This window comes from Myotis davidii, unplaced genomic scaffold (genome assembly GCF_000327345.1).
Source record: "Myotis davidii unplaced genomic scaffold, ASM32734v1 scaffold17, whole genome shotgun sequence".
Taxonomy (NCBI): domain Eukaryota; kingdom Metazoa; phylum Chordata; class Mammalia; order Chiroptera; family Vespertilionidae; genus Myotis; species Myotis davidii.
Genome location: NW_006288624.1, coordinates 3,527,339 through 3,535,127, shown reverse-complemented (window position 1 = coordinate 3,535,127; position 7,789 = coordinate 3,527,339). Strand labels below are relative to the sequence as shown.

The window sequence follows — 7,789 nt, the reverse complement described above, 5'->3', positions numbered from 1 at the left end:
AAAGAGTCCCGCTGCTCTGAAATCGTAGGTCCTCAGACGGGTGGGGTTGTTTCGCTAAATTTATTTCAGCCGCTTATAGAAACAGAAGGGGGAAGAAGGGGGCGGCGGCTTGCACACCAGCCCTGGCTCTGGGGTATTAATATCTGCCGGGTCAGGCTTTTATTTGGGTTTTGTTTTACCTTTGAGGGGCGGGGAGGCAAGCAACAGGAATATCTCGCAGCTGCATGGCTTGAGCTGTGGTTTCCCACCTTGCTCCTTGCACACTCCCCCCAAGGCCACATCCAGCCCTCTCCTCCCCTGCCCACCTTCCCACAGCTCTCTAGCCACTGAATACCAAGCACTGGGCCAGAGCTGTCTCTGCAGCCTCAGGCAGGCACCTTGGACACCAGATTTCCTCCTCGTCCCAGAAGGGGTCTGAGCATGAAGAGGCGAGAGAAATTGGGATTTCGATGGAATCTGTTTTCTTTCTGGCACAAGTGTGGGTCAGGGAGACGGGAGCCTTTGTCCCCAGCCCCCACCAGAACCCCCTCCCCACCCCACAGCTCCACCCCAGTGGCTCCACTACTTGAATGTTGGGGTTGTTGAATATGAAATCCAGGCCTTTTTATCCCTGCGTTCCTTTTCCTCAGCTTCCCCAAACCACTGGACACACCTTCTTCTCAGTGCCTGATACCTGAGCAGTCTCTTCTGTCACGCCCACCCCTGCCCCATACGAGCAAACGGAGTGAAATGAAACCACCGTGTCCTTGTTTTTTGTTTTGTTTTGTTTTTTAAATATATTTTTTTAATTGATTTCAGAGAGGGAGGGAGAGGGAGAGATAAAAACATCAATGAAGAGAGAGAATCATTGATCAGCTGCCTCCTGCATCCCCCCCACCCACCCCACCCCCCTCACTGGGGATTGAGCCCAAAACCCGGGCACGTGCCCTTGATTGGAACGGAACCCAAGACCCTTCAATCCATAGGCCCGATGCTCTATCCACTGGGCCAAACCGGCTAGGGCCCACCATGTTGTTTTTTAAAAACTGTTCTTGTGCTGAATTTGGAATGCTTTGTGGAGCACAGATTAATTACCTCCCACAGATGTGGGGGAAACTGAGGCACCGGAGGGGAGGTGGCAGCAGGTGGCCAGCGCCCACTGCAGGCAGGTGAGATCAGGGTCCACTGGCTGGCTCTAGGAGGTGCCTGATGAGCCTGAAAGGACCAGAGAAAGACTGGACTCTGGCCCGGGAGCTTGCTGCTCTGTGGCCGCCGTCTGAGGGCAGGCAGAGGAGGCACACCAGGAAGCTCAGGACTCAGCTGGGCTTAAGCCTTGAATAATCACCTGAGAATATGGGGAAGTACCTCCCACAGTGCCCCGCCCATGGGAACCTAACAAATGCCGGTTTGGTTTCTTGGCAAACTCCTGCTTCCTGGGTCACCAAAGAAGACAGGGGAAGCAGCATCTGTCCTCTCCCCTCCCCCACCCCCAGGTACACTGCACGGAGGCTGGTGGGAGGGAAGATGCCTGGATCAGGAGCTGGGAGAGGCCCAGGAAGGATCTCCAGGGGGTTCTTGCCCAAACTGGGGAGTCTGCTTCAGCATAAACAAGGGTCTAGTACGTGCCCATAAACTGTAAAGTCCTCACGAGTAAACCACGTTCCTGTGTTGTCCGTCCTCCCACCAGCCAGTTTGCTTTGGAATGGTCCTCCAGCCCAGAGTGGGGCAGACCCCGCCCGGGGGAGCTGTTGTCTGAGAAGCAGGACCCACCTCCTCAGCCAGCGCAGGGATCAGATGGCTCTTGGAGGGTGGCCACGTAGGCAGCCGGTGGAAGAGCCAGGATGGATCTTTGCCACAGCCCTGTGACTGCTTTAGATCCGAGTTTCTCCCGCCAACTGCACCCTCCACACCAGGGGCCTGCAGGCCCCCAACCCAGGGCCTGCCCTCATCTGACCAAAGGCAACCAGATCTGCTGCAGCTGTTCAGGGAGAGAACAAGCTCTCCCAGAGACAGGGAAGCAGCTGGAGAGAGATGCCTGCCAGCCCGGGGGTGTAAATATTTATACAACGTGGTGCGTGGGAAGAGGGCAGGCAGAGGGAGGTGGCAGGAACCAGGCGGCGCTGAGACCGCAGGTTGAAGGGGCCTGTGCTTTGGTTTCAGGTGGAAAAGGCAAGAGGTGGCTGGGATCCTCATCTCCACCTGAATTCCTACATCACAGCGGCCAGTCCTTACTCCCAGCTGGCTCCTGGCAGAGTTGCGGGAAGAACTTAGAAAAAAAGGCATCACCAGTTCCCTTACCGGTCTTCCTGTCTAGGATCACCCCGGAACCAGACACGCCACACCCACAAGGCCCAGGAGCAGGGGCTTGGGGACTCCTGGGTCTGTGGTCCTCTGGAGTCCTAAAGAATTGGCCCGGCTGGAGGGGCTCCGTGTTGAGCATTGACCTATGGGCCAGGGAGTCATAGTTCGGTTTCCCTTCCGGTCAGGGCACATGCCTGGGTTGCGAGCTCAATCCCCATTATGGAGCATGCAGGAGGCAGCCTTTCTCTCGCTCTCTGTCTTCCTCCCTCACTCCCTCTCACTCTCTGAAATCAATAAAAAAACATATCAAGAAAATAAAAAATAAATGTTTGAAAAAATACTGGATTCTAAGAGTTGGACTCCAGGGTTGAAGTCTTAGAACATAAGTAAATTGTAAACAATATTAAATATAAGCAAAGATTTCTCTCAAGCTTCGATGTCATCAATAGTACTTTTCTAAAGTGGCGGAGAACGTGGTGCATTAATGAAGATGAGGAGGAGGAAGGAGGGGACCTGGCCAAAGAGCAAGGTGTGGAGAAGGCGAGGGGGCCCTTGAGGACACTTCCAGAGAAGCCTGTGGCCGCAGGCATCCAGGGCCTGGGAAAAGAGTACAGCCCCCGGGTCCACCTGGTGCTCTTGGCCCCTCTGCCCCAGGACACAGCTGGCTCCAGGTGTGCCCCAGGCAGAGCATGACATCCGCTCTCCTCTTGCTGCTCTGGCCTGGGCCTGCTAAGGACTCAGCCAGCCCCAATGGCATTGACGCCCCAGGGTGGGAAGCAAGCCTGCGCCTGGGGGGACAGCCAGATGGACTCCAGTCGATTTGCCTCAGACAGCTGGGGAGCAGAGCCAGGACACTCCTCATCCCCCTCCCCACCCCTCCAGACAAGGAGGGGAGCGGCCGCCACTTCTAGGATTTCTCTGCCACCACACCCATTGAGAAGTGCCACCTGCTTCCATCAGTACCGGGGCTGACCCTCAGGACCTCCCACAGGTGGGGTTTGTGGTGCTCCCCAGTGGCCAAGAACCTTGAAGGTACCTCACAATTATCAGTGTCGTCCTGCATTCTTTCTGTGTCCGGACAACGCCCACTGGCCCGGGGGTGGGCGCTGCTGGGAGGAAGGATCTTATGCTGGAAACCTGCTTCTGCCTCCCTACGAGATCCTCCAGATGCCCAGGCCAACTTCAGCCAGACAGCAAGGATCAGGGGGTACCCAGACTCCCCCCAAGAAGCTGACCCCAGGCAGCAAGTCATCCCACGCCCAGCCCAGAGCTTTACCAGCGACACCTGCCCAGGGGGTGCACCGCCCCTGAGCCCCAGCCCTTCTGGGTGGAACCTGGTGAGCCCCCCACCTGGACACCCAGAGAAGGGCAGGTTCCATGAGCAGTGGGGCCCAGGCCCACACAACGTGGAGGAAACACCATCTGCACCAGCCCTGGGCCGGGCCTGGCAGCCAGAGCCACCCTCACAGGGGGGCCCCTCTCCAGAAGGGAGCTCCTCTTCCAAGGACACCCAGGTCCTCGCTGCCACCGCGGCCCCGCCTGCCGGCTGTGGCCGCCTTCTTGCCAGCACTGCTTCAACAGATGAACAAGAATAAAAGCCTGTGTGGCCCAAGGAAGTCTTTAGGGGAAAGAATTGAAGCTGAAGGAAAGCGGGGGAGGTTATAAGAAATAGGAGAGGAAAGAGATTCGGGAAACAGACAGAATAAACCATCCGGGAATCCAGATGTAAAACAAGGAAGGCCAAGAGAAGGGAAAAGTTATGCTAAGAAGGCAGAGTAGGGTGGGGAGGGGAATTGAGAACGAAAAAGAAGAAGAGGGCAGTTATAAATATTCTGCAAAGAGAGAAGTATGTGAAAGCAAACAACACCAGAAAAAAGAAAGACCCAGGAGAGAAAAAGAGGCAGCGATGAACTTAACAACTGCGTTGACCCTCAACCAACCACACTCATTAGTTCTGAGTCTGACGGCTCTTTGTGGATTTCGGGCTCCTCTGAACACAGAGCAAGGACAGCCCTAGAAAAAGCAAGCTTTCCTTCTTGCCCTTGGTTTTCCTACAATGCTCCCAACTTACCCCAGCTGTTGGTATTTTGCAGAGTGAGGACTGATCTTCCTGGACAAGGCCAAGACCATATCAGTTCACCCCAGCCTGGTGGCTCCCATCATGGCGCCCCCCATCATGGCGCCCCCGGCAGGCTCACTGGAGGGCCTGAGCAGGAGGAGCCGTGCAGGCAGGAGAAGCCATAGGTGTAGCAGAGCCTTGTTACTGGCTCTGCATCTCCCAGGGAGCGGCTTACTCAGCCACCTGTCCTGCACCAGGGCTAACCCCACCCATGGACACACCATCCCAGAACAGCAGGGCATCCTGGAAGACTGGCATGCCCAACTCTACGCAAAGCCAGAGGTGTCCCAGCAAGTGCTACTTTTGAAAACAATTTAGATGACTTTAATTGCCAGGCATTGCCAAGGAGACCTACAGATAGCCACGGCTTTCCCACTGCCATAATTGGCCAGCAGGTACGTGAAGTTCACGTTGTGTCCATCAACTCCGTGAGCGCTTAGGTCCTGGTTCCTTTCCCTGTGTCTGCGTGGCCTCTTTCAGCCTCTCCTGCCTCTCCTTCTCCTGTGAGTTGGCCACTGCCACTCTTCTCTGTGTTTGCTTGGGCTATGCCAAGCCCCTTACTTAGTCAGATCCACCTCTGCCCACTCTTCTGTTTCTTCAGGGCAGCAGAGTTGGGAGAAAGCTGAAGCAAACCAAGGCAACATCGAGAAGCAAAGGCAGTGAAAATGCAAGTGAGTTTGGGTTAGTGTCCAGTCGTGTGCTCAGGCCTTCCCCGTGGGCGGGGCGGGCTCCTCATGGCCGGGGGTCCGAGCCTCCCTCGCCACCTGAAACTGCTCCTCCAGAGTTCAGCCAAGGGGACGTCGCTCGGGCTGAACTCTGATCGACTGGGACAAAGAAAACGGCGCCTGTGCCAGCCTTTCTCCCTCTAAGAATTCTGAAGTCACTTGACCCTGATTCTGTAAGTCACATTTTCCTTCTATCAAAAATTGTGGCGAAATAGGCAGAAGGGATCCTGACCTGTCTAGGTTGTGGCCTCAGGTACTCAACCCAGTTTCTTCCCATTCCTCCGAACCTTCAAACCTGTCTCGGTCATATACTGTGTGACTCAAACTATTATTTAACCATGAAAAAAAAAAAAGACCAGGAAATTAGAGGCTGAATGACCTAAAATTTATTCCATTCAACTGAGCTAATCTCCTAATAAGGGTGTGTATAATAATAAGTCATACTATGTCTGTTCTGGAAGATGTGAAGAACATTGCAGGGAAAAGTGCAGGGTGACTGCAGATCCCAACTTGTCAAGATTTGTCCTCAAAAGGCTAAAGTGCCTGGGCCTCGGCCAAGTTGCCTAGCAGTTTGCTAGACGAGTCTCAACATTTGGGAACCGATATGTTGCAACAGAGAGCGCCCAATGTGCAGGCTGACCACAGCCAATCCTGGCACCGTCACTTCCTCGGCAAGCAGGGGACCGACTTACCTGCCTGCTTAAGTCTTCCTCGCTGCGAAATGGCAGTGACAGTAATACCCACCTCCTGGGGCTGCTGGAAGGACAGATGAGCAAAGCTCTTGGCATGTGCACACGCCGTCACCCCCACCCCCCTTCCCAAACGTAGCCCTAGTCAATTGTTGCTGTATGTTAAACAGGGACTTGGCAAGACCAAGAAGAAGGTTGGAGGCCCCACCAAGTGGGGTTCCACGGAGTCCCTGGAACACAGTCAAGTATCCCGAAAGAGAGGGAGGAGGGTCCCAGAGGAGGCCCAGGCAGCTGGCGGGTGGAGCGCGCGCAGAAAGCCAAGGACAGCCACTCGCAGCCGGGCTCCGCGTGGGCGGGAGGACGAAGGGGGCCGAGGGCAGCCCTCCCTCCCGCCTTAGCTCAGCGGGCTGCAGCCCCACCCTCGCGTGTGCTCATCCTGCGGAGAAGCTCCGCGCACTGACCGGCCGCTGTGTGCACGGCTCTGACCCAGCGGGAGCTATAACGGGGCGAGGCTATGACGGGCTTGCTGGCCTCGGAGACTCAACAACCGGGCGTTTCTGCCCACAGCCACAGATCTGTCCTGTTAGGAGCTGGGAGGTTGTAGGGACGTGACCAACTGCTGAGAAATTCTCCTTTCAGAACTGGGCTTTTTCTGAAAAAGTAGAAAGGGGTAGGGTTTAAAATGTTCCGGAAATGTGAACACCAACTGAATCTTGGTAATATTTAGGGGACATTATTAAATTTTAGGTGCGATAAGGATACTGTGGTTAAGTTTCATGTGGTTTTTTTGAAGATACATACGGAAATGCTGATCATGATACAATCTGACATATAGGATTTACTTCACAATTACCTGGGCGGCAGGGAAGCAGATGGTGATAGAAATGGACAAGCGTGGGCAGGATTTGGTGATGTCGGGGATGGGCATATAGGGCTTCATACGACGCTATCTCCTGTATATGTTTGGAATTTTCTGTACTAAAATGTTTTTTAAGTTCATAAAAGCTGTAAGAATTTTTTAACTCAAAGATTCTGGTCTTATTGGGTTTTTGTTGTTGTCGTTTTGTTTGTTTTTTAATCTTCGCCCGAGGATACGTTCTCACTGATTTTTAGAGAGAGAGGGAGGAGGAGAGAGAGGAGCATCGATGTGAGAGAGAAACATTGACTGGTTGCCTCCTGTACACACCTTGACCCACCCTGACTGGGAGTCACACCCACAGGACAACACCCCAGCCAACCAGGGCTCAGTGGTTCTTGCAAAATGGTATTGACCTTCTGCGGACATGCACTCTGGGACAGCAGGGACAGCAGGCGGGAGTCTGTGTGGGGAGATCTTCCAGGCGCCGGGGGAGGGCTGGACAACAGGCAGGAAGACCCGCCCCCCCCCCCAGGGTCACGGTGAGGACCAAGAGTGGTGCCTGCCCCTCAGGGCCGCTCAGACTGGGAAAAACATTCCAGGGGCCTCGTGTCCACCTTACACTGCTTTTAATCTCAATGAAAATGAGTTTTTAAATTGGTTTCAATGTCTTTTAAGCCACAGTGAACTGTCCCCTGCTCTTCTCCCTCCCCCCCTCCCCAGCAAAGTGGGCAAGCTACTCAACCTTTCTAAGTTCACTTTCCTCAACTGGAAAATGGAGGGGAATCACCCAGACCCCATTTTCTAGGGTGATGGCAAGTGAGATAAATGTAGGTAAAGTGCCCTGACGCTGGTCAGCACTGATAAAGGGTGTTTCTGATTTGGGGGTTTTTGGCAAATGTTGACCTTTCGCCTCTGAGGAGCACAGTGGAGCCGCCCCATCTTGGGCGCTCTGTCTGAATTAAACATCTAACTTAAACAAGAGTTGAGGCGCACACACGCTGAGGTCTCTTTGATCAGGCGTCTTACTGGATGTCGGCCCTTTCAGGTGTCACAGAGAAGTCGCTGCTGTCTTCCTCCCTCCCTGCTCAGGAGGAACAGCCACGTGGGACGGAGCCAC

At 54.4% G+C, this 7,789-nt stretch overlaps 1 long non-coding RNA gene across 2 annotated transcripts in view; it reads left to right on the top strand.

The window, feature by feature from the left end:
- Window positions 1–6,841, top strand: part of LOC107182643 — a 12,049-nt gene extending 5,208 nt beyond the window's left edge. The window contains exon 2 of one of the 2 annotated variants that reach the window (XR_001513370.1): window positions 4,374–6,841. This is a non-coding gene — a long non-coding RNA (uncharacterized LOC107182643). Of the gene's footprint in view, window positions 1–3,438 lie in introns of both variants that reach the window. The other variant, XR_001513369.1, reaches the window with a different exon arrangement.
- Window positions 6,842–7,789: the final 948 nt, after the last annotated feature.